At 40.8% G+C, this 22710-nt stretch overlaps 1 long non-coding RNA gene across 1 annotated transcript in view; it reads left to right on the forward strand.

The window, feature by feature from the left end:
- The window catches only part of LOC309563658, a 115124-nt gene extending 94416 nt beyond the window's left edge, over nt 1-20708 (forward strand). Inside the window, exon 3 of the long non-coding RNA XR_014225725.1 lies at nt 20574-20708. This is a non-coding gene — a long non-coding RNA (uncharacterized lncRNA). The remainder of the gene's footprint in view (nt 1-20573) is intronic.
- The last annotated feature ends 2002 nt before the right edge of the window (nt 20709-22710 follow it).

A 22710-nucleotide genomic window follows, 5' to 3' on the forward strand; every position in this document is an offset into this window, starting at 1 on the left:
TCCTATTTACATGTCTTCCAGTTCCTCTTTACCCTATTGCAAAAAAGCCTGTTGATTATTGAGCTCAGTAAATCAAACTGATATTTAAACACATGATGAGAGGAAAGCAGTGACCCATCCCCCTCACTTCTTTCCAAAGCAATGACCCACCCTGCTCTTTCCTAAGTCTAATATAAAACAGTTTAAAAATAATAAAACTTATTATACTAATAAAACTAAAAAATAATAAAACTTAAAAAAAAATGTGTTAAAACCATTATAATCCAATAGAAGAAGAATGTGTGTTGGTCAGGCTGTAAGTGGACGCTGATCCTGTGCCCACCGCAATGAGTGCTGGCTTAGCCTCGGCTTCAGACGTTTATGTGAGCAAGTGGTATTTCCTGGGGGCCACACATCAAGACAGACCCGCTGAAGTGGGGTAAATGACATTCTCAGTCTCAGCCTGGGCTTGGCTTGGCAGTAGCCCAAGCTGAGACTGCGATTCACTCTACTACAGCAGGTCTGTCTTGACATTAAAACCATTATAGTTTAATTTTTAAAAGGCAGCTTCATTCTTAAAAAAAAACAAAAAAAAAAACATTAAAATGGCTGCAGAAGCCATTTTGATAATTTTACATTGCCACTAAAATTTGCCCTTCTATTTTGATCTGTAGCCATTTGATTTTCCAATACTGCTTCAAAATGTAAATGTTGATTCCTTGCAACTATGGCAATACTGATGGTGTACAGAATGCCCCAGGAGAATTATCATTACTCCTCATGTATTTGGTTGGTTAATTCTCTTCTCTTTGTAAAGCTGGGATTGACCTTGTGATTGTAGGAGGCAGAGCCACATCAAGAAGAGGAAGTGACTAGAGAGCATGTATTGGTTTTAACAAATCTGCAGCAGATAAAATTCTTCAAAACAGTTTGCTAAAGTCTTTGCAACTATGGCATTCTCCCTACTTCATTCAATAGCTGCAAAAAAGCCGCCCTTGCCTCTTGTTAAAATGCAATGCAGTGTTTTGTTTTTGTTTTTTCACTTTTCCTAAAAAAACTTTATTTAGCCACTGATGGGACCTCCTTACCTGTTACAATGATTCACCCGGCCTAATGAGGTTGAGGGCAAGGTGGAGGCCTTCAGCGGGAAGTGGTTTTATTGAGACATGTTTATTTACTCAGATGTATATAGCAATTCTCGCTGGTGCATGAATCATGTGTTTGTAACATGCCAGGTATGTTTCTGGGGTAAATCTGACATTGTTTGGAACTTTAATGTTCTCCTGTTCTCCTTTCTTCTTCACGTTTTCTTATCTTTTTCCGCACCAAGATTCCTACTCCTCTTCTTTTTCTCTTTTCCCATTCCTTAAAGTGGAAGTACAGCCTAATACCCTAAATTCTCCCCTGCAATCATTAATGTGAGCTGTGTTCAGCCTTATGTGCCAAAGTGAAAAAAATCACAGTTTTTCTACCTTTATTTTGCAGTTTTCAGTGTTGTCACATGACTTCAATCTCTCTTCCTGGTGAGTCTAAGAGCAATAGGTGGACATGGTTACCGAAAGCTAGTGACATCACATTAGATCAAAGTCGCACTCTAAATCGCAATAGTGGAAATGTAGAGTGGACACACAAAGTCGCATGACAAGTCACAGTGTATTGATTTCAATGACACCTGTTCCCATCTATGCAAATTTGAAAATCGGTGACCTTGAAAAGGTACCTGCACTACTTTGATGCAACTTTTGATGCGACTTTGATCCAGAGAGTGTAAAGTTGGATCAAAGCTGCTCTGTCGCACTCCAGAGTCACACTTTAGCCTAGTGGCTACATTTCCACTAGTGCGACTCTTAAGTTGTGCGATTTAGAGTGCGATTTTGAATGCAGCTTTGATCCAACGTTACACTCTCTGGATCAAAGTTGCATCAAAGTAGTGCAGGCACCTTTTCAAAGTCGCTGATTTTTAAAGTGGCTTAGATGGGAACGGGTGCCATTGAAATTAATGGGCTGTGACTTGTCGTGCGACAGTATGTGTTCAAAGTCGCATGACAAGTCACACAAGTGGAAATGGAGCCTAAAACTCAATACTCACATGTAATGAGCAAAAAAAATGGATCTGTATCCTTCTAAACTTTCAATCATGTTCCTTTGTACCTTATTTCTTTCATATATTGCGCCGGTCACGTAACAACCCCCCCCCCCCTTTCCCTCTCAGGAGAAGCTGCTAGCCTAAATGAGGCTATGAAGGCAGGAGGAGATCATGTTCTGTGAAAGATTGGAGGGATGGGGGTGGGGCTGGGCAGGTCGAGACATGCCTGTCTAAGAAAGACCGACAACCTTTTCAGGAAGTGAAAGACAGCTTAGCAAATTCAGATAAAGGGAGATAGCATTGTTGGTGAAGAACAGGAAGAAGCTGATTGTCTAGTTTAAATAAGACTTTCTAAGCTTGTCTAGTTTAAATAAGACTTTCTAAGCTACACAAGCAGCTAGCCAGAAAATGAATAATATCAAAGATAAAGATATTCAACATACTATTAATAGGGAAAATTTCATTTTTGACTGAAGTTTCCCTTTAAGTCCCTTTACTATTCACCTAACATATTTTAAATACAATATTATATAGCTATAAAAGACGATGGGGTTGATTTACTAAAAACAAATAAGAAAATAAGCTTCACCACAATCACTAAGTTCTAGGGATAATGAGTGCAACTGCACTTGAAAAGGTCAGTCTACTTGCCTTTAGTAAATAATCGCCAATAACATTCTCCCAATTTGGAGAAATATTGCTCATTTTCAGTTTTATTTTTTTTTTATTTCACATGTTTTTCATGTTTAAAGTGATTGTAACCCTAAAAAAAAAAAAAAAAAAAATCATGTTTCCTTATAGAAGGTTAAATCGCACAGTACTTTTGCTGTCTAACCTGTCCCTCTCTAAGCTGTTAAAAACCTTGTTGATCCAGCCTATCCCTGTGTCCCCCTTGGTGTGCTGACCACAGTAATCATGGCTGCTGATGCCTGATCACCGTGGTCAGTTGACATGCCTCTGTCAGCCTTCTGCTCTCCTCCCCCCCCCCCCCTGCCTGTCAGCTTGTGTTTGTGTGTGTGCACGCCGCCCCTCCCCTCTCCTCCTGACACAATAATTAGTAAAGTAAACCTAAATATCACTGCCAGCCCTTCTCTTTTATACAGCTATCTTACACTTTAAGTGTTAGTGTCCAATCATGTCTCTAAATACCTTTTTTCAGATCGGTTCTGGCAAGTCACATGACCTCTGGCTTCTCTCCTCCTCAATCTAAAGGCTACAGTGGGAGGGGCTGAGCGGACAGCACAGCGGTCATGTGACCTACCTGACTGATGTCAGAGGGGATCTCGACCCCTCCAGCTGTAGCCCTTGGATTAGAAGAGGAGAGCGGCCGGATGTCACGTGACCGGCCAGAACAGATCGGAGATAAGATATTTAGAGGCATTGTTTTACACTAAATCATACAGTGTATGATGGCTGAATAAAAGAGAGGGGCTGAGAGTGATATATTTATTTTAACTTTAAAACCACTTTAAATATCTTTTGGTAACACAATGTTACTTACTGATTACTTATTTGCTTACATCTTTTATTGCAACCACCATAACTTCTCACTATGCCAATGTATGTGTATAAGAATGTTGGATGGTTTTATATCCTTGCAATTTCAAAATAAATAAAATATAAATAAAAAAAAAAACACTTTATTTTACACTTCAACTCTGTGCATGAAAGCGTTGTTGCAATTCTTTATAGCCTGTTGGAATCATTGAACTCTATAAGAATGCGTGTTTTGATGAAAGTGCACCTGTTATACACCCATGCACCTGCATTTCTTTGTGTGACCATGAACACTGCATATGGTGTTTGGGTGACAGTAGCTGCCTATTGACTTTCATTGCATTCTCTGGCAGCCCCACAGTGTACTCCGGACAGGCGGCCTGAATGGACAAAGCGGCGTACCCATATGGCGCTGCCTACTTCTGGGTTTAGGGTGTTGGCACCCGCTGTGATTGTACACAGCAGGAGTCTGTCAGCAAGTCCCAGGCCAATGATTCAAGGCCAGGACCTGCTGATTGGCTGTGTTCAATCATAGCCCAGGGCTATGTGTTGACAATCAACACAGATCTCTGTACAGAGGGAATAATCTCTTTGTCTCTAATCCCTGCAAAGCAGGAATTAGAAACTAAAAGGTCTATTAGTAAAAGCAGAGCACTTTACACACATTACACATAGTTAGGCACACATTTAACATGTGAACATACATTAACATGTATAGTATTGTCACTAACTAGTGTGACTGGTGATGTCAGTGGCAGTTAGTTTCCCCCAGCGTCAGTGTCACATTGCCAGCTGCGCGATGGCAGTCCCATTATAAGTCGCTGAACACCACCAGCAGTAGTATAAAAAATATACAGTATATATAAAAATTCCAGTATCTATTTCATAGTTTGTAGGCACTATAACTTTTATGCAAACCAATCAATATACACTTATTGGTATTTTTTTTTATCCAAGACATGTAGCAGAATACAAAATTTTCAGTCTTTTTTATTTTATATTAAATAAAATAAAAATAAAAACCTAGTGGTAAATCAAGTACCACCAAAATAAAGCTATATTTGTGTGAAAAAAATGCATATACATTTTGTTTTGGTACAGTTTTGCATGACCGCGTAAATACTAGTTAAAGTAGCACAATGCTAAATAGCAAACAGGTAGCATGGTCATGAAGGGGTAACAGCCTTCCGGGGGCTGAAGTGGTTACCATAACATGGATTCTGAAATTGCTTCTGCATCTATCACCTATGTGAATGCAACCTGCATGGATATGCTGCACCAGGGCTCATAGTAAGACACTTTGAACTGGTTTAGTCTAAAATTAACAGATTTAAACACTTTAAAGGGGCAGAGGGGACATGTGTACTGGTGAGCAAAGAAAGCAGGGAGCCTTTGCAAAGTGATTTAGCCTCATTGTAGGTTGTTTTGGTTTTTTTTAAGCCATCAAAAGCACTCTAGAATAAAGAAGTAAAAGTGGAAGGTTCCTTTAAGTAGTTCTACTGTTTAACCACGGGGGAGGCCGCTTACATATTTTCTTGTAAATATGTTCTTTTAGTAATGGAAAAGCAAAGCTGAGCAAAAAAAAAAACGAACCCAGGTGTCATGGTGAACATTTGTTTTAGCTTAAAAAAAAGCATACACAGTAAATTTAAGATGAATATAAAAGTTAAGTTGCTGAGTAGAGAAGCTGACTTTAGGCAGCAAAGAAAAAAATGTTCAATATTATGAACCCTGCGCTTTGTGAACATTTCTTTCTAATGCACAATAAGTGACTAATAAAACCAGCAGAAAGAAGCGTAAGCAATTTTTACTTTTTACATTTCAGAATAAGAAATAACTTGTAGGCTCATAACAGCAAAACATTCCACAAAGCTGTAAAACAAAATAAATAAATATAGCTTTCTTTGTATGTTTGGTGTTTCAGGGATCTATGTTCATCCAAAACATTTTCCACTTTTAAAGAACCTATGGCCATACTCTGGACATTCAAGTGTTTATATATTATTAAGCATAAATGGGCTTTAAAACAACCTCTATAGCTGCAGGCACTGAGGAGTAATTCATCCTCAATATTTTAGAAGCACAGGCACTAGGATTGTTCCAATTCACTCTCAGCTATTCAGTCCACCCTGCCGCCTATCTACAGCACACCTGTTCTGTATGTACATTAGAGATTAGAAACACAACTGAGTCACTGTTGGTAGGGGGAAGCAGAAGAAGCTGAGCTGTTTAGAGAAGGAATTGAGAGTTAATTTCTCTACAATGCCTCTTCAGTGAAATGAATGGAAGTCACAGAAACAGGTGTGCCATTGAAAGATTTCCCCTCGCCTCTTATCCAGTGCCAACAGTTAAAATTACAGGTTCTCCATTACTTTGTCTTGGTCTCAATAGTCACTATGAAATATTGAGCTGGTACTCTCCCTAGTGGGGTCAAAGCCAGCAATAAAAACCTGACAATGGTTCCAACCTTTTCACACTTTATTCAAATCTTCAAACAAGTTTTGGCTTTGGATATACTTTAAGCTCCCGCTAATTTTAAGCTAAGTAGTACAAACCTAATTTATATGGGGCATTAGGAACTGTATGTCCTTGGAAATTTGTCATCAGAAAGACACCACAAAAGTGCCCTGGGGATACTAAACTGACAATTGTACTTGAAAGAGGTACAGTATGTCACTCCTCATTCCCATCGCAGACTGCGATCTTGTCACCAACTGACCAATGGCACAGACTGGTGTATGGTAAGTGAGTGGTTTGGTTTGACTTTTTTAGTCCATTAGTTTTAAGAGAGTTCAAAAATGCAGCACAATCGCCAGTTTGGAATTGGCAGGCTTGTGGCAATCTTAGGCCATGATTAAAATGTTATGACTTGTTTTTCTCACCCATCCCTAACATTGAATTAGAATACAGGGAGGAGGAGGTGTAGGTCTGGTTGGACCCTTTTTATTGTAGTCCTGTTCATTACTGATTCTTCCTTCCTGTATGCCACGATCATGCAAAGGCGAAGTGTGGTGAGGTGACTGGAGCAGTTGTGTGGGGACTATGACTTGTAGATGCCACAGCCTAGCTTCTTTAAAACTGGCATTTCTTCTGTAGAAGGAGTTTTCTTAGGCTTACTTTAACCACTTGCTTACTGCGCTATAGGAAAATGACAGCTACAGCGCATTCAGACAGTTTTGGGATGGTGTCATATGTTGTTCTTCTGTGATTTCGCCCCCGGCGCGCAGGGTAAAAAGACAATCACAGCGGCACTTTACCACATGTAACAAATCACAGCTGATGATGATGTAAACACATTGCGATTATCTGCATTCCTTTCCTCACATTGACAGTGTGAATAGAAGAGAGAGCCGATAACCAGCTAGTGTAAAAGGGGACATCTACACTGATAATCAGGGCACTGATCATCAGTCCATCCCCAACAGTGCCAATCAGTGCCCATCAGTGCTGCAAACAGTGCCAACTGACAACATTTCTTCAAAGGAGGTTTTTAAGAAGCAAGACAGTGTGAAATGCGTCAAACCTTTTCAAAGTCTGTGTCCTTGTCCTGGTGGCAGTTTTATACTTGTTTCAATAAATCTATTGATCTATCAATGAAGATATTGTTTTGCCTTCGCTATGTGCGTTGCCCAAGCATCCCAAGGAATTTGCTCTCCATTCACTGGATGTGGTTCGGGCGGTCAGGGTTTACCTGTCGGCCACGGAATCTTTTCGGACATCTGATTCCCTGTTTGTCCTTCCTGAGGGACCTCATAAGGGTTCGGCTGCATTGGCTGCAACCATTTCCAAATGGATCAGACAAACTGTTGGTCAGGCCTATTCACTGAAGGGTCAGGTTCCTCCTTTCCCTGTGAGGGCACATTCTACTAGAGCTATGAGGGCCTCTTGGGTTTTTCGCCATTAGGCTTCTGTGGCTCGGGTGTGTAAAGCAGCGACCTGGTCATTTGTGCACACTTTTACAAAATTCTACAAGATTGATTTGATGGCATCCACGGATGCTTCCTTTGGCTGCAAAGTTTTGGAGGCTGCTGTTTGCTGAAGAGACGTGGTTTTCTCTTCGCTGGGGTGACTTTTTGTTTAAGGGTTAGCTCCTGTTGGTTGAGCTTCTGTTGCCCTGTTGGCTAAGTTTTTTCTGGCCTTGATGGATCGTTGCCGTTTGTCGGTTGCGTTTCTTCCCACCCCTCATGCCTGCATTGCTTTGGGACATCCCATTTGTGAGGAAACTGAATGAAGTGTCTGCGTCTGTCAGAGGACGTAAGAGGAAATATAATTTTTGTAAGAACTTACCGTAAAATTATTTTCTCTGAGTCCTCTGACAGACGCAGCCCTCGTCCCTCTATTTTGGGGTTGGTTATCTTTTTCCTTCACTGCTTGCTGCGAAACTGATTAGTAAGCACGATGTGTCTAGGGTAATGTCTGAAGGGACAGCCTCTAAGGGTATGTCTAGTGAAAAGTTTTTCTAATAGTTTCACTGCCTAGTCTTACTCCTGTAGAGGGCGCATTACCCATTTGTAAGAAAACTTTGAAGTGGCTGCGTCTGTCAGAGGACTCAGAGAAAATAATTTTATGGTAAGTTCTTACAAAAATTAAATTTTTCCTTATTAACTGCTTGCCGAACGCCCCACGCAAATATACTGCGGCAGGACATCTCAGCTGCTCAAAATCACACAGATCTAAACACAGCGGGAGGCAGGAGGAGTGGCAGCGATTGCCGCCGGCCTCCTGCAATCGTCAGAGAAACTGACAGAAGACCCGCCTGCTTATGTAAACAAAGGGGGTGAGTCTTCTGTCACACAGGCAGGGAGAGATCAGGAGTTTTAGCTTAGCTGAAACCCCGATCTCTCTGTGGCTACCACAGAGCACCCCTCCCCCACAGAGAGTAAGCACCGACAGGCATACATTTTCCCCTTTGATCACCCCCAGTGTTAACCCCTTCCCTGCCAGTGTCATTTATACAGTAACAGTGCATATTATTTAGCACTGATTACTGTATTAGTGTCACTGGTCCCCAAAAAGTGTAAAAAATGTCAGTTAGGGGTCCGATCTGTCCACCGCAATGTCGCAGTCCCGCTAAAAATTGCTGATCGCGATCCCGCTAATAAAACAAAATAAAATAAAAAGTCCAAAAATCTATCCCAAAGTTTTTAAACGCTATAACTTTTGCGCAAACCAATTGAAATACGCTTTTTGGGATTTTTATTTACCAAAAATATGTAGCAGAATGCAAATTGGCCTAAACTGATAAAAAAATTTTGATTTCTAAAAAAAATGTTATTGATGTTTTATAGAAGAAAGTAAAAAATATGTTTTTTTTAAATTGTCACTCTTTTTTTGTTTATACCACCAAAAGAAAGCTCTATTTGTGGGAAAAAAGGACATCAATTGTATTTGGGTACAACTTCGCACGACCACGCAATTTTTCGTTAAAGTAACGCAGTGCCGAATCCCAAAAAATGGCCTGGTCATTAAGGGGGTGAAACCTTCTGGAGCTGAAGTGGTTAAAGAAAACCTATCATGAGAGGAATATTGAAGTGGCCATTTTTTTTAATCAAATTCTAGTCGCTTGACTGTCATATTGGCCCACAAACTGTGTTGCAGATTCTTATCCGTTTCTGTTCTGAAGAAATAGCTGTCTGTTCCAATTGTGTCTTTAGATATTGATTGTGAATGGGAGTGACTAATTCATCAGCTGGTGAACGTTTTGTGTCCTGATGAGAAATGTTGCAGTTTCTGCATCCCTTAATAGGTGATTAACATTTTGGGAGTGTCTCATAAAAAATGACATTTCAGTTACAGAGGATGCCTACAACTTGACTTGTATTTGGAGTTTTTCACCTATGCAGGAAATGTCACTCTTGGAGGTGTCCATCAACTGTATACAGAGGGCCTCCAAGTTGCAGTTTTGAATCTAATTATACAATAAAGTTACAGTGCCGCGTTTTGAAAGAGAAAGGGCAATTTTAATAAAAGTATGGGTTGTGTAGCAATTGTATATGCTATAATAATTTTTTTCATTTATTTTTCCCCCCCAAAAAGTGGAGTTACTGTTTAAGATTCAGTGACTGAGAAAGCCAGTAGGTCAGGATAAAAGCCAGGTAACTGGCATTTTCGATCATTAGCAATTACACCCCTATACTTCTACGATGAGGGTAAAGCACAAAAAGTGCATTATACTCCCCATCCCTCCATGGTCCTTTTTATTTAAATTTAAATACCTTAAAGGAGACGTATGGCCAAAACTTTTTTGGCCCTATTTCTCCTTTGGATCACAGAAGTGCAGTTCATTCTGCACACATGACCCATTTTCAGCCGACAGAGGACTAAAGTCTGCTGTCGGCTGACATCAATCAGCTGGTCCAGGGGCTGGATTGATCCCAAATTTACAGTTGGGATCCACCCAGATACCTGGATCGGCAGCTGGCTCAGCCTCTTAGCAAACCCTGGGTGACTGAGGCAGCCACTCCCGCCCATTCACAGCTCAGAGCTCCAGGGAGCACTGAAGGGGTAGAGCAGAAAGCCGGTGACTAACAATCACTGCTCTCTGCTCAGAGTGAAGGGGAGAACTGAGCGATCCATGGTGTTTAATCAGTGTAGAGGAGGCAGGGGACATATGCAGCATCAGACTGATGATGCATCCACCTAGATGAGTAAAATTAATATTTATTTTTTTTGAAACCCCATACTTCTCTTTTATTCTAAACTTGCTGTCCCGTGACTTCTGGGCTGATTCTTTGCAGTAGCATCTGCCAGTAGAACGTGGAACAGCAGCTTCAAGTCACAACAGTAAATTACTTAGCCTAGTACTATGGAGCTACATGTCCCATAATTAAAATAAATAGATATGAATAGCAATTTTGTACATTCAGAATTTTACAAAGGATTAATTACTACTTGTATTGTACCTGGTTAATTTTGCAATAAAACAAATGTTATATTAAGATGTCTGGGAAGCAGCTGAGCGTTTTGAAACCCCACAGGGTGAATATTGCTGCCTGTGACCCCAGAGGGAAGATTCTCACTCCCTTTGCAAATTGGTAACAACCAGGGCTTTCTTGTGTAGGTCCCCTCTGTTTAAGGTGTATTCTCCCTATACTCCAAGGGAATCCGCTAAGGGCCAATGACATCTAACTGTTGCTTTTTCCGGCCCTGTAGTGGATTCTCCTTTAAAATACTTATGCACAAAACTCCTCATAATGGGGACTCAAAACATTGTTTTTACATGAATGCCCTTAAAGTGGATGTAAACCCCTCACATACAGTATCTCACAAAAGGGAGTACACCGTTCACATTTTTGTAAATATTTTATTATATACTTTCATGTGACAACACTGAAGAAATAACACTTTTCTACAATGTAAAGTAGGGAGTGTACAGCTTGTATAACAGTGTACATTTGCTGCCCCCTGAAAATAACTCATAGCCATTAATGTCTAAACCGCTGGCAACAAAAGCGAGTACCCATAAGTGAAAATGTCCAAATTGGGCCCAATTAGCCATTTGTGACTTGTTAGTGTTATAAGGTCACAGGTGTCAATGGGGAACAGGTGTGTTAAATTTGGTGTTCTCGCTCTCACTCTCTCATACAGGTCACTGGAAGTTCAAAATGGCACCTCATGGCAAAGAACTCTCTGAGGATCTGAAAAAAATTTGTTGCTCTACATAAAGATGGCCTAGGCTAAAAGACGATTGCCAAGACCCTGAAACTGAGCTGCAGCATGTTTGCCAAGACCATACAGTCACAGGACAGGTTCCACTCAGAACAGGCCTTGCCATGGTCGACCAAAGGAGTTGAGTGCATGTGCTCAAAGTCATATCCAGAGGTTGTCTTTGGGAAATAGAGGTATAAGTGCTGCCAGCATTGCTGCAGAGGTTGAATGGGTGGGGGGGGGGGGGGGTCAGCCTGTCAGTGCTCAGACCATACATCGCACACTGCATCAAATTGGTCTGCATGGTTGTCATCCCAGAAGGAAGCCTCTTCTAAAGTTGATGCACAAGAAAGCCTGCAAACATTTTGCTGAAGACAAGCAGACTAAGGACATGGATTACTGGAACCATGGCCTGTGGTCTGATGAGACCATGATAAACTTATTTGGTTCAGATGGTGTCAAGCGTGTGTAGCGGCAAGCAGGTGAGGCGTACAAAGACAAGTGTGTCTTGCCTACAGTCAACCATGGGGGTGGGAGTGTCATGGTCTGGGGCTGCATGAGTGCTGCCAGCACTGGGGAGCTACAGTTCATTGAGGGGACCATGAATGCCAACATGTACTGTGACATACTGAAGCAGAGCATGGTCCCCCTGTATCGGAAACTGGGCCACAGGGCGTATTCTACCACAATAATGACCCCATACACACCTCCAAGACGACCACTGCTTTGCTAAAGAAGCTGTGGGTAAAGGTGATGGACTGGCCAAGCATGTCTCCAGACCTAAACCCTATTGAGCATCTGTGGGGCATCCTCAAGCGGAAGGTGGAGGAGCGCAAGGTCTCTAACATCCACCAGCTCCGTGATGTCATCATGGAGGAGTGGAAGAGGACTTCAGTGTCAACCTGTGAAGCTCTGGTGAACTCCATGCCCAAGAGGGTTAAGGCAGTGCTGGAAAATAATGGTGACCACACAAAATATTGACACTTTGGCCCATTTTTTTAATTTTTACTTAGGAGTGTACTCACTTTTGTTGCCAGCGGTTTAGACATGAATTGTTGAGTGTTGAGTTATTTTGAGGGGACAGCAAATTTACACTGTTATACAAGCTGTACACTCACAACTTTACATTGTAGCAAAGTGTCATTTCTTCAGTGTTGTCACATGAAAAGATATAATAAAATATTTACAAAAATGTCAGGGGTGTGCTCACTTTAGTGAGATACTGTATACCCAGTGAAGTAAAAGGATGATACATAGAGATGAAACAAATCTCCCTACATAAGTTTTACATGCGTATCTGCTGTCTTCAGCTTTATATATTCTTTAGAAAGTGCACATTGTGTTAGGCCCCTTTCACACGGGCTTACCGATCAGGTCCCCCTGTCAGTTTTTCAGGCGGACCTGATCAGATGCTCCATGTACACCTATGGAGCAGGAGATGTCAGCGGTGACATGTCTGCTGACACCCGCTGCTATCCTATCCTGTCTATGAAATCCCGGCGGATAAAAACCCTATTTTCAATCCGTTTGGAGGATTGGATCAGATAAAAATGGACAGGCGGTCCGTTTTCATCCGATCTCCCATAGAGGAGAGCGGGGATCTGACAGATCTGTCTCTGTAAAGTAAGTGGAGATGGCGATGTCATCCGCCTGCTCAATGGGGATTGTCGCATTGATCCCTGCATCGATCCCCATTTTCTCTTCCTGTTCAGCACTGGAAATGGATTCTTGGCATGCAGCCAAGACAGCTGATTGGAAGAAAGGCACACACACCCCTTCACATAGGCAGAGACTTGCTGAGCTATGCTGTGACAACCTCCGAGGACACAAATTTCAGCCTGATTTTATCTTGGTTGACGGAGAACTTGTCAGAAGTTATCATGTGATAACATAAGGAACGAAACTGCAGAAAGACACGGGACTTAGGACTTTGGAGAGGGATAAGAAAACAAAATAGATATGTGTGCTTAGGAGAGATTTCATGAATTAGGTTTACATCCACTTTAACTACTGACCAGATATTGTCATATCCAAGTCATATCCACTCTGGGGTCAAAGACAACAGAAAACACCCAAAAGGGTACTAAACATCTTGGGACCCTTTCACACTTGTGCAACCTAAAAGTCGCACGATTTTGCAATGATTTTGACTGGACTTAAAGCAATGCCTGCGTAATCTGGAGGTCTATGAACCTCGAAAGGCATCAAAGTAGTGCAGGGAATGCACAGATATGAACGGTACTCATTGGAAATCATGGAGTAAGACTTGTCATGCGACTTTGCAATCCCAAGTGTGAAAGGGGCCTAAAGCTAAAAGAAAAGAAAAATAATCTGTAGGTAGGGCCAACAATCTGTGATTACTAATAGAGACCTCTTTGAAATAATAGTAAGAGCGAAACCAAGGAACATAAAGCAAAGTTATATAATTAAATTTAAAAAAGAAATTGGAAGTATTTCAGTTTTGTCAGCTTGCAGGAACAATGCACTTAAAACTGAATCCCGGATAAGTTACAGCTGTCTGTGTAGGTTCTAGTTAATGGCAACTGAGTTTAGTGTATCATTTCTCGGCAAGGTGGCAGCGTAATAATGAATATATTGAGCAATGGCCATCGAGCCTCCTGTTTGTTGCAGGAGGAATCCTCCGGTGGGAAGAGCTGGAGTCTTAGCAGAAAGATATAAGACTGTAGTTAATTCCGCCGAAGTTTGGGGAAATCAGAAATGGCTAGTATTCATTGCATTGAATTTATTTATGTACTACATGTCCATATCTTTTTAGTGAAATCTCCAAGTCCTCTCTGAGTGATGGTAATGTTATTCCATACAAAGCTCTAGCTGCTCGTTGTAGTGGGATTTGAAGATTGAGAGAAGTTTTTGGTACACAAGTGTCTGAAAGGCTTCAAGTAAAATAGTATTGATGTACTGTACCTTCTAATTTTGCCACAACTTGAAAAGTTCAAACACCTGTGATATGCTACAAATGTGTTCCCGCCTGACTCACAACTGAATCATAAATCTGAATAAAGGGACTTAGTAAGGTTGCTGGTAGTTTTGCTAATTAAACTCTGTATTGAAAGGAACATGAACTGACATGTTCCTGAAATACATTGGAATGCTTCCTTTTACAGGTGCCTTGCATTTTGTTTCTTTAAAGCGGTTGTAAACCCACAGATCAAAAAAAAAGAAAAAACCTGCAAGACAAAGGCATAATGAGCTAGTATGCATCGCATACTAGCTCATTATGTATTACTTACCTTAGAATGAAGCCCCGACACGGACCCCCGGACATCGCTGCGGGCGCTGCCATGATCCCTTGCCGTCTCTTCCGGGTTCGGCGGCTCCGGCGCGGTGATTGGCTGGAAGAGACGGCTCCGGCGCGATGATTGGCCGGAGCCGCAATGACGTCACTCCCGCGCATGCGCGCGGGAGTGATTTTCCGGCAAGCTCCCGGCAAATAGATTGAAGGTCCCCCGGGCCTTCAGAGCGCATGCGCCGCTCGCGCGAGCGGCGGCATGCACTGTAAATATCTCCTAAACCATGCCGGTTTAGGAGATATTATTTGTACCTACAGGTAAGCCTTATTATAGGCTTACCTGTAGGTAAAAGTGTAAAAAAGCGGGATACTACCGCTTTAAAATTTACTGGTACTATATTGAACAATTTGCAGCCAGTCAGATCACTTCATTTAGAAGATAAAAACAACTGCTTCACTTATTTGCTTTACGCTCTTGTAAAACAAACTCTTTTGACACAGTCCATATTGATGCAGAAAAAATTGTCAGGCCCAATTCACACTTCTGTATCTAAGACCCATAGAAAATACATCCAAACAAATCAGTGTGCAGATATCATGGTGCACAGTGGAACATTAGATAACGTACTGAATCACGCAAGAGCATGAATACAATCTTTTCCTTCAACAATATTATATATATGTACACTCCCCTGCAACTTTATTAGGTACACCTGTTCAATTGCTTGGTAGCACAAATTGCTAATCAGCCAATCACATGGCAGCAACTCAATGCATTTAGGCATCTAGACATGGTGAAGATGACTTTCTGAGGTTCAAACTGAGCATCAGAATGGGGAAGAAAGGGGATTTAAGTGACTTTGAAAGAGTGATGGTTATTGGTGCCAGATGGGCTGGTCTGAATATTTCAAAAACTGCTGATCTACTGGGATTTTAATGCGCAATTATTTCAAGGGTGTACAGAAAATGGTCCAAAAAAGTAAAAAATATCCAGTGAGCTGCAGTTGTGTGGACGAGAATGCCTTGTTGATGTAAGAGGTCAGAGGAGAATAGGCAGACGTTCGAGATAATAGAAAGACAACAGTAACTCCAAACACCACTTGTTACAACCAAGATATGCAGAAATACCATCTCTGAATGCACAACACATTGAACCTTGAAGCAGATAGGCTACAGTAGCAGAAGACTACACAGGGTGTCATTCCTGCCAGCTAAGAACAGAAAACTGAGGCTAAAATTCGCACAGGCTCACCAAAATTGGACAATAAAATAAAAAAAAAAGGTTGCCTGGTCTGATGAGTCTCGATTTTAGCTGTTACATTCAGATGGTAGGGTGGGAATTTGGCATAAAAACATGAAAGCATGGATTCATCCTGCCTTGTATCAGTGGTTCAGGCTGGTGGTGTAATGGCGTGGGGGGTGTTTTCTTTGGTAGTAGTAATTGAGCATTTTTTAAATGTCACGGTCTACCTGAGTTATGTTGCTGACCATGTCTATCCCTTGGGTACAGTGTACCCATCTTCTGATGGCTCCTTCCAGCAGGATAATGCACCATGTTACAAAGCTCAAATCATCTCACCACTGGTTTCTTGAACACGACTATGGGGTCACTGTACTCCAATGGCCTCCACAGTCACCAGAACTCAATCTAATAGAGAGCAACTTTGGGATGTGGTGGAAAGGAAGATTCACATCATGGATGTGCAGCTGACAAATCTGCAGCAACTGTGTGATCCTATCATGTCTATATGGACCAAAATCTCTGATGATCCTGTTATTTGCCCCTCTGCTCTGCTGTTCATCACACTTGTACCCTGGGGTTGCATGCACTTGGGGACATCATCACATCTCCCCACATGTATGGAATCTACATAGGACACGGTCATGGGTGTTACCTTAGCTTTATTATGTATTTACCTAATTTGAAGCAATGATTAACAGTTGGTCCAGTTATTTATAGGCAATCCCTATCCATTTAGGGGTGTCTTCATGAATAAAGTAAGTATCTGTGTGATGCAATGAGATGTTTAATTTTCCCCAAAAGTTTTTTATCCAGTAATTGCCTAAGGTATATAATTTGCTACCACCTACGTTTCCCTTTTAGGTTTTCATCCTAGCCCCAGAACACCCCATATATTCTTATATATGGACATATAATTTTTCCTTCCCCTCTCCAGTCTTACCCCCCCCCCCCCCCTCCCTTTATAAAGGTATTTGTATTGTAATGTTGTATTATTGTTCACATATGGCTATCTAATATATTTTTTATAATTTATTATGTGTTACATTGTAAAGATTTACCAGTGTTTTTAATTCTTATGTACATGCCTTGCTCAGTTCTCTCTACGAGCTGGCAGGAAACTTCCAGCCTTCTGGTGTGTGTATATATGCCACATCATTAGGTGTTGTAATCTGCTTGAGAACGGAGTGCACATGCCCCTATGTGGTACAGCTCATGCTCCGAAATGTGTTGCATTCTGGTCCTGGACCCTGCCTGCATCATCCCGCTCCTGGCCGCCATGACACTGCGTTCCATCTGCTTCAGAAGGGACTTTGGCTGGTTTTCTCCTCCACACAGGGACTCCTGTCACATTCCACCTGGTGATACCAGCAGCTCCTGCGGCCACCTTCAACTAGCATTCCGGACCTACACTTATTGCCTGTTTTTTACCTATCTATTGTAAGTAGCCCTGTTGTGGGGTATATTAATATACACCATCTTACTGCAATTAGAGGTGCTTCTTTGCTTTTTTTTTTTTTTAATGCTGACCAGAGATGCAAGGGCACAAATGCTTACTGGATACTTTATACAACAGTTGTGTAGATCGGGTCAGACTGGTATTGTCAACAATCAGCAAGGTGCTGGACTAAAGATAAACACATGGTCAGGACTTTGCTAAAGGAATCAGTAGACAAGCAGGAAGGTACCAGACAAGACACAAAAACCTAGTTGGGGTCAAGTCACTACTTAGCTTAGACAAACACGACCTTTATATAACCTGACCGAAACCAACAACTGGTGCCATTAAGCCTGAATATATACGTGTGCGCCAGCTTGCCTATAGCCGTGACCCTATGTTAAAACCTTGCAATATTGTAAGTTTTAAACAATTTTTTTTGTTATTTTAATACACTACATTATTACACACTGTAGCATACAATAGACAGAAATCATCCTTTTGTATTTTTGAAAGGAATAATAATGGACAATGTAGGGCTCTTCTCCTCAGTTGAGTGTATTCCTTTTCGTTTAGGAGCTGAACATTCATTAGTTTGCAGTACTTTATGAGCAGCTTATGCTGCCATAGAATGTGGGACAGTGATGCTATTATTTGCTGGGCTGAACTTGACTGAATTGTTTAAAGAGTTCATTAAATCAAATTCTACAATGCAGATCTAGTCAATTAGAGGACAATTCTGGTTTGCAGTTTGATTCTGCCTTCTCTTATTTAGGATTAAGGCACTGGAAGACATGAAAGTCCCTTATACTTAATTGAGCGCTGTTTCTTGATTTGCATATATAGTACATCTGATTTGCATTGTACAAGTGTAACTGCGCAACTTTCAGCCCCTGCTGGTTACCCTACTATAAACTTGAGAGTTGTAATACATATTTTGTTCTCTTCAGCAGTCTATATGGAGGATCGTGCCTATTAAAATTCAGTTACAAGATAACCTCTGTCTCATTTTTAAGGGGATTTAATTGTTGTAACGGGGCTCTGTCAGCTGTTCTATATTTGAAATTTGCATTGAGGGTATTGCCGAAACCACCATTAAAATGGTGTCAAAAGATTAATTCTCTAATCCCAATTCCTGTGAAAACCGGGGATGAAAGAGACGAAACAAAAATGCATTTTATTTTGCAAATGATCCTTAATTTGCCATGAAAATCAATTCCTCTACTGTAGTCAATTAATATGAATGGCTTCTAGCTCTTGGTAAAAACCTGTACAGATTAAAGGGCTGTGATCTTGAGAAAGAAGCAGACCCTTGATCTTGTGCAGCCACCCTGCCAAGTTGGACTACGCTGCTGGATTGGTTGTTGGGCCCTCAATGTGGCTGTGCAGCAGGGCAGAATTTAAAACTGAGCTTGAAAGGGTTATCAATCTTCAGGTGGCATAAACATATTGTTTTGTGCAAGTTCTTCTACAGCTTTTACTAATTATCAGTTCCACACTTCCCCTTTGCATAATTTCCCCAACAATTACTATTAACTGCATGTCAGGAATTGTACACAGCTGTAGCAGTGCCATGAGGAACTAGGCTGTCTTCATTGATGTTTCATTGTCAAAGAAGAATAGAAGATCAGACCATATAACATAAGCAGTATTTTAATTACTATACAGTTTTTGTGTTTTTTTTTTTTTTTTTAACTGGATATAAAATGAGAAATTGCATAAGTGTTTGAAAAGCCATCTTAAATACAGTACATAAAGGTTAAGGCTTAATAAGTCTGAGCTAGGCTACATTGGAGTAGATTATATGCACTATTTACCTACAAAAAAAAAATCCCTTCCTGTTTTTTGTTTCATGTTACTATGTTTTTAAGGGTCCCTTGAACAGACACACCCCGTTCCATTCTGAAGGGGGATCCATGGGCAGATCTTTGGCTGAATCAGAGCAGAACAGGATAGATGCCAGTTATGTGACATCCATGCCTCTTCTGCTTTTTTGACAGTGGACTGTAGCGGACGCCTGTTGGATCTATGGGCTGCCGGATGAGACTTGTGTCTGTTTACATCAGGCTACCTTTGATTCATTATGTGTGGGGCCTGAAAAGGACACAGTCCTTTGCAAGTCCTTTATCCAAGTCGGATAAAGTCGGAAGGAAGCCACAGGGCAAAGTTGCAGGCAAAGTCATATGAGTGTGCCGACACAGCAGTTTTAACTGAGCCTGAGGGCCAAGAAAGCAATTGTTTCAATTATCCGTTATAAAAACAATTCCAAATAGACCCCAGCTTTACCTTTTTAAGAAGTATGGTCAGCCTTTTTGATTGGACTGTATATATCTAGACCCAATGTCCAGTATAAGACAACCTGAGATTTAAGTGTCATATTTCTGTTTGCATTGCCTTATTAAAGCGGAGTTCCACCCAAAAGTGGAAATTCTGCTGATCTGCTTCCTCCCTCCCTCTGATGACAGATTTGGCACCTTTCAGGGGGGGAGGGGGGAACCGCTACCTGTTTTAGACATGTACCCTTCCCCACACCTGGGAGATGGTTTTGCACGCCATCTCTCGGAAGTTCAGCCCGATCCTCCTTCCCCCGCCGCCGAGCCAATTAGAAAGCGCAGTGCGATTCGACCAGTAGGAAACTGGCTGTGAAGCCGAAAGGCTTCACTACCTGGTTTCCTCATGACAAACCATGGCGGCAGCACCTGACAGCCGATTCGAAAATCGGCTGGGGTGCTGACATCGTGGGCTCCCTGGACAGGTATGTGTTTTTATATTAAAAGTCAGCAGCTACAGTATTTGAAGCTGCTGACTTTTAATTTTTTTTTTCCCCAGGCGGACCTCCTCTTTAAAAAAAAAATGCCTTGTTATTGCCGTTAAAAAAATCTAATCTAAAAACATATTTTTTTTCTATGCAAAAGTGTGCAGATATTATACAGATTAGTGGCATGTGTTGCAAAAATAGCAATTACATTTAATATTATGTGTTGCAAATCCCATGAGGAGGAAGTTGACTTTGTTAGGAAGTTATACAAAATTACAATTGGTACGTTCTGTCTCACTTACCAAACTCAATAAACCGTATCTATGGTCAAATTTTAATATACACTATATTCATTTCTACATTTTATTTTAATTATTTCTAGCCTATTCCTATTAATAGTAATGATCTTGATGTTTGTAAACTTACTTTGTAAAGATCCCTACACATTTACTTCAATTCTGTGACATGCTCACTATGCTTTTATGCACTGCTGTTATACATGCTGTACACTCACTACTTTACATTGTAGCAAAGTGTCATTTCTTCAGTGTGGTCACATGAAAAGATATAATAAAATATTTACAAAAATGTGAGATACTGTACGTAGTTGATCATGTTAATTTTTGTAAAACAGTATATGCTTGATGTTTAATCATCAGTGAATTCACTGTGTTACAGATGTCAGTCATAAGTGGAAACTGCAAACTGCAAGAGGTCCTGATTAAAAGTTCTATTGGAGAAATCCTGGTATCTGGGTGTAAAGAAGGGATACATGAGATAAAGCTGAAAGGTGAAGGTGCTGCTGAATATGGGTGAGTTTAACATTCAACTGTTACCAATACAATGTAGACTGTAAGCTTCACAGGCAACAAGATTCACAGGTCAATATTCCACATCAACAACTTCTGTGCCAGGATTAGAATACATTTAGATTTTGGTAGGTTTGCTGCCTTTCATCTATACATTTTGTGTGTCCAAATAATAAACTACTGTATTAATGACCATAGACCATGGAGGTCTGCTAGCTGTTCATGTCCATAGTGGTCTGAAAGAGTGAATACATACTAGTCTTCAACTGATCCCCTCATTCTATCTTGACTTTCATCATCTGATCGCTGTCAATATTGCTGTGGACATAAGCAGTAACCACATTTTAGATACTGAAGGGTAAAATACCATAGAACTATAGTCATTGACGTGCATCATAAACACATATCACTGTAGTGAATAATTTGCCTTTAGTAATACTGCTATGTAACCTGTGCCCTCATACTGACATGTACCTGTACACCTACATTTTGGGGAGCTTTTTTTTTTATTGCATTCTGTTTTCTGATGTGTACAAAAAAGAACTGCTCTATTTTCCACTTACTGTTTGTATTTAGCAAAAGTTAGCTCATTGGATTTGATATCAAATAATGAGGTACCTCATCCCTAATCAGAATCGAAAAGGTAGCAAGGTGTGGGGCATGAGTTGGGATTTTTAGGGTACCGTTATGTAACCAATAAGAGAAGTATATCTAAAAAATATAATTTTATTTATCACATGAAATCAAAAAGGACTAGGGGTAACAATACAAGATATTACTGTTACAAGACAATATGAAACATCATCATAGTAACAACATAATTGTTAAAATATCATATAAAATAATATCCTTGAAATTGTGGATGGACTAGTCAGAGGTCACAGTCAGCTTGGAGGTGCCAGAACTGTTGTGTGTCCCTCTAATCGATCCGAATTCCACTACCCGACATGTTTCGCGGTATATACCGCTTCTTCAGGGGTACAAGGGGTGTAACTTGATACAAAGCCACTAAGAGATGATAAAGATAAATATACAATTATCATATGTCAATATAGACAAACATTCATGCATATATAAATTCATCCTGTTGTTTCGAATATCCGTGTGTGTCGAGTATGGAGCTCTTGGCCATTGGCCACTCCAACTCCTGACACAAATACGTCATTTATTCGATCACATGATAGACATTTTACTTACATGAGCGTACAAAAAGGATCATCTACACTGGTATGTAGGCCAAGGCATATGTATGATACTACCATAGGTGGGACTGATGGTTCATAACAAGCGGAGCATAGGCATCGGTCGCCAACTACCGTCCCCCGGGCGGGCAAGGATGACCCAAAGGCAATAAAGCCCAGACAATGGAAGACAAATACTGTTTGTATTTGTCTTGTATTTGTAAAATAAGTATTGCAATACTGACACGGTACCTGATGGCTTGAAGATGTTGGTAAACTTCTCTACACTTGCACTGTTTATTACCTGATTCCCTTGTAGCATACCACATGTCGTTATATGTCAGGCATACATAGCTAGTTTCTCCCTAGCTGTGTTACCGAGCTGAGCATTGCTAGCAATGGAAGGAGTAAAGCGCCTAAAAAATGCAACCGGGAAATGGTCTGACTTTATCACTGTGGCTTTTTTTGAATAAATACAACTAATAAAATATGTAGTGAATATGCCGCTGAGTCTTAACACAGTATTACATAATTTTACACCATATTAGCAAAGCCCTCTATACTTGGTCAGCTATCTTCCTAAGAAGAGTCTGTATTGTTGTTTATACACCACAGTTGCATGGTCTTTGTGGGTATATTGTTTAACCTGTGCACATTGCCCATTTCATACCTCTCCTATATGTTATTGCACTTGCATGCATCAAACTATATGTGTATGGTGTCAAATGGCAGAGAAGGGGCCCGTTAATACTGTTTTGTGCACACTCACCAGTGCATCTAAATAGTTTTGAAATGCATGTGACTCTTTACTACGACACAGTAGGT

The sequence above is a fragment of the Pelophylax lessonae genome (genome assembly GCF_965119305.1).
Source record: "Pelophylax lessonae genome assembly, chromosome: 9".
NCBI classification, from domain to species: domain Eukaryota; kingdom Metazoa; phylum Chordata; class Amphibia; order Anura; family Ranidae; genus Pelophylax; species Pelophylax lessonae.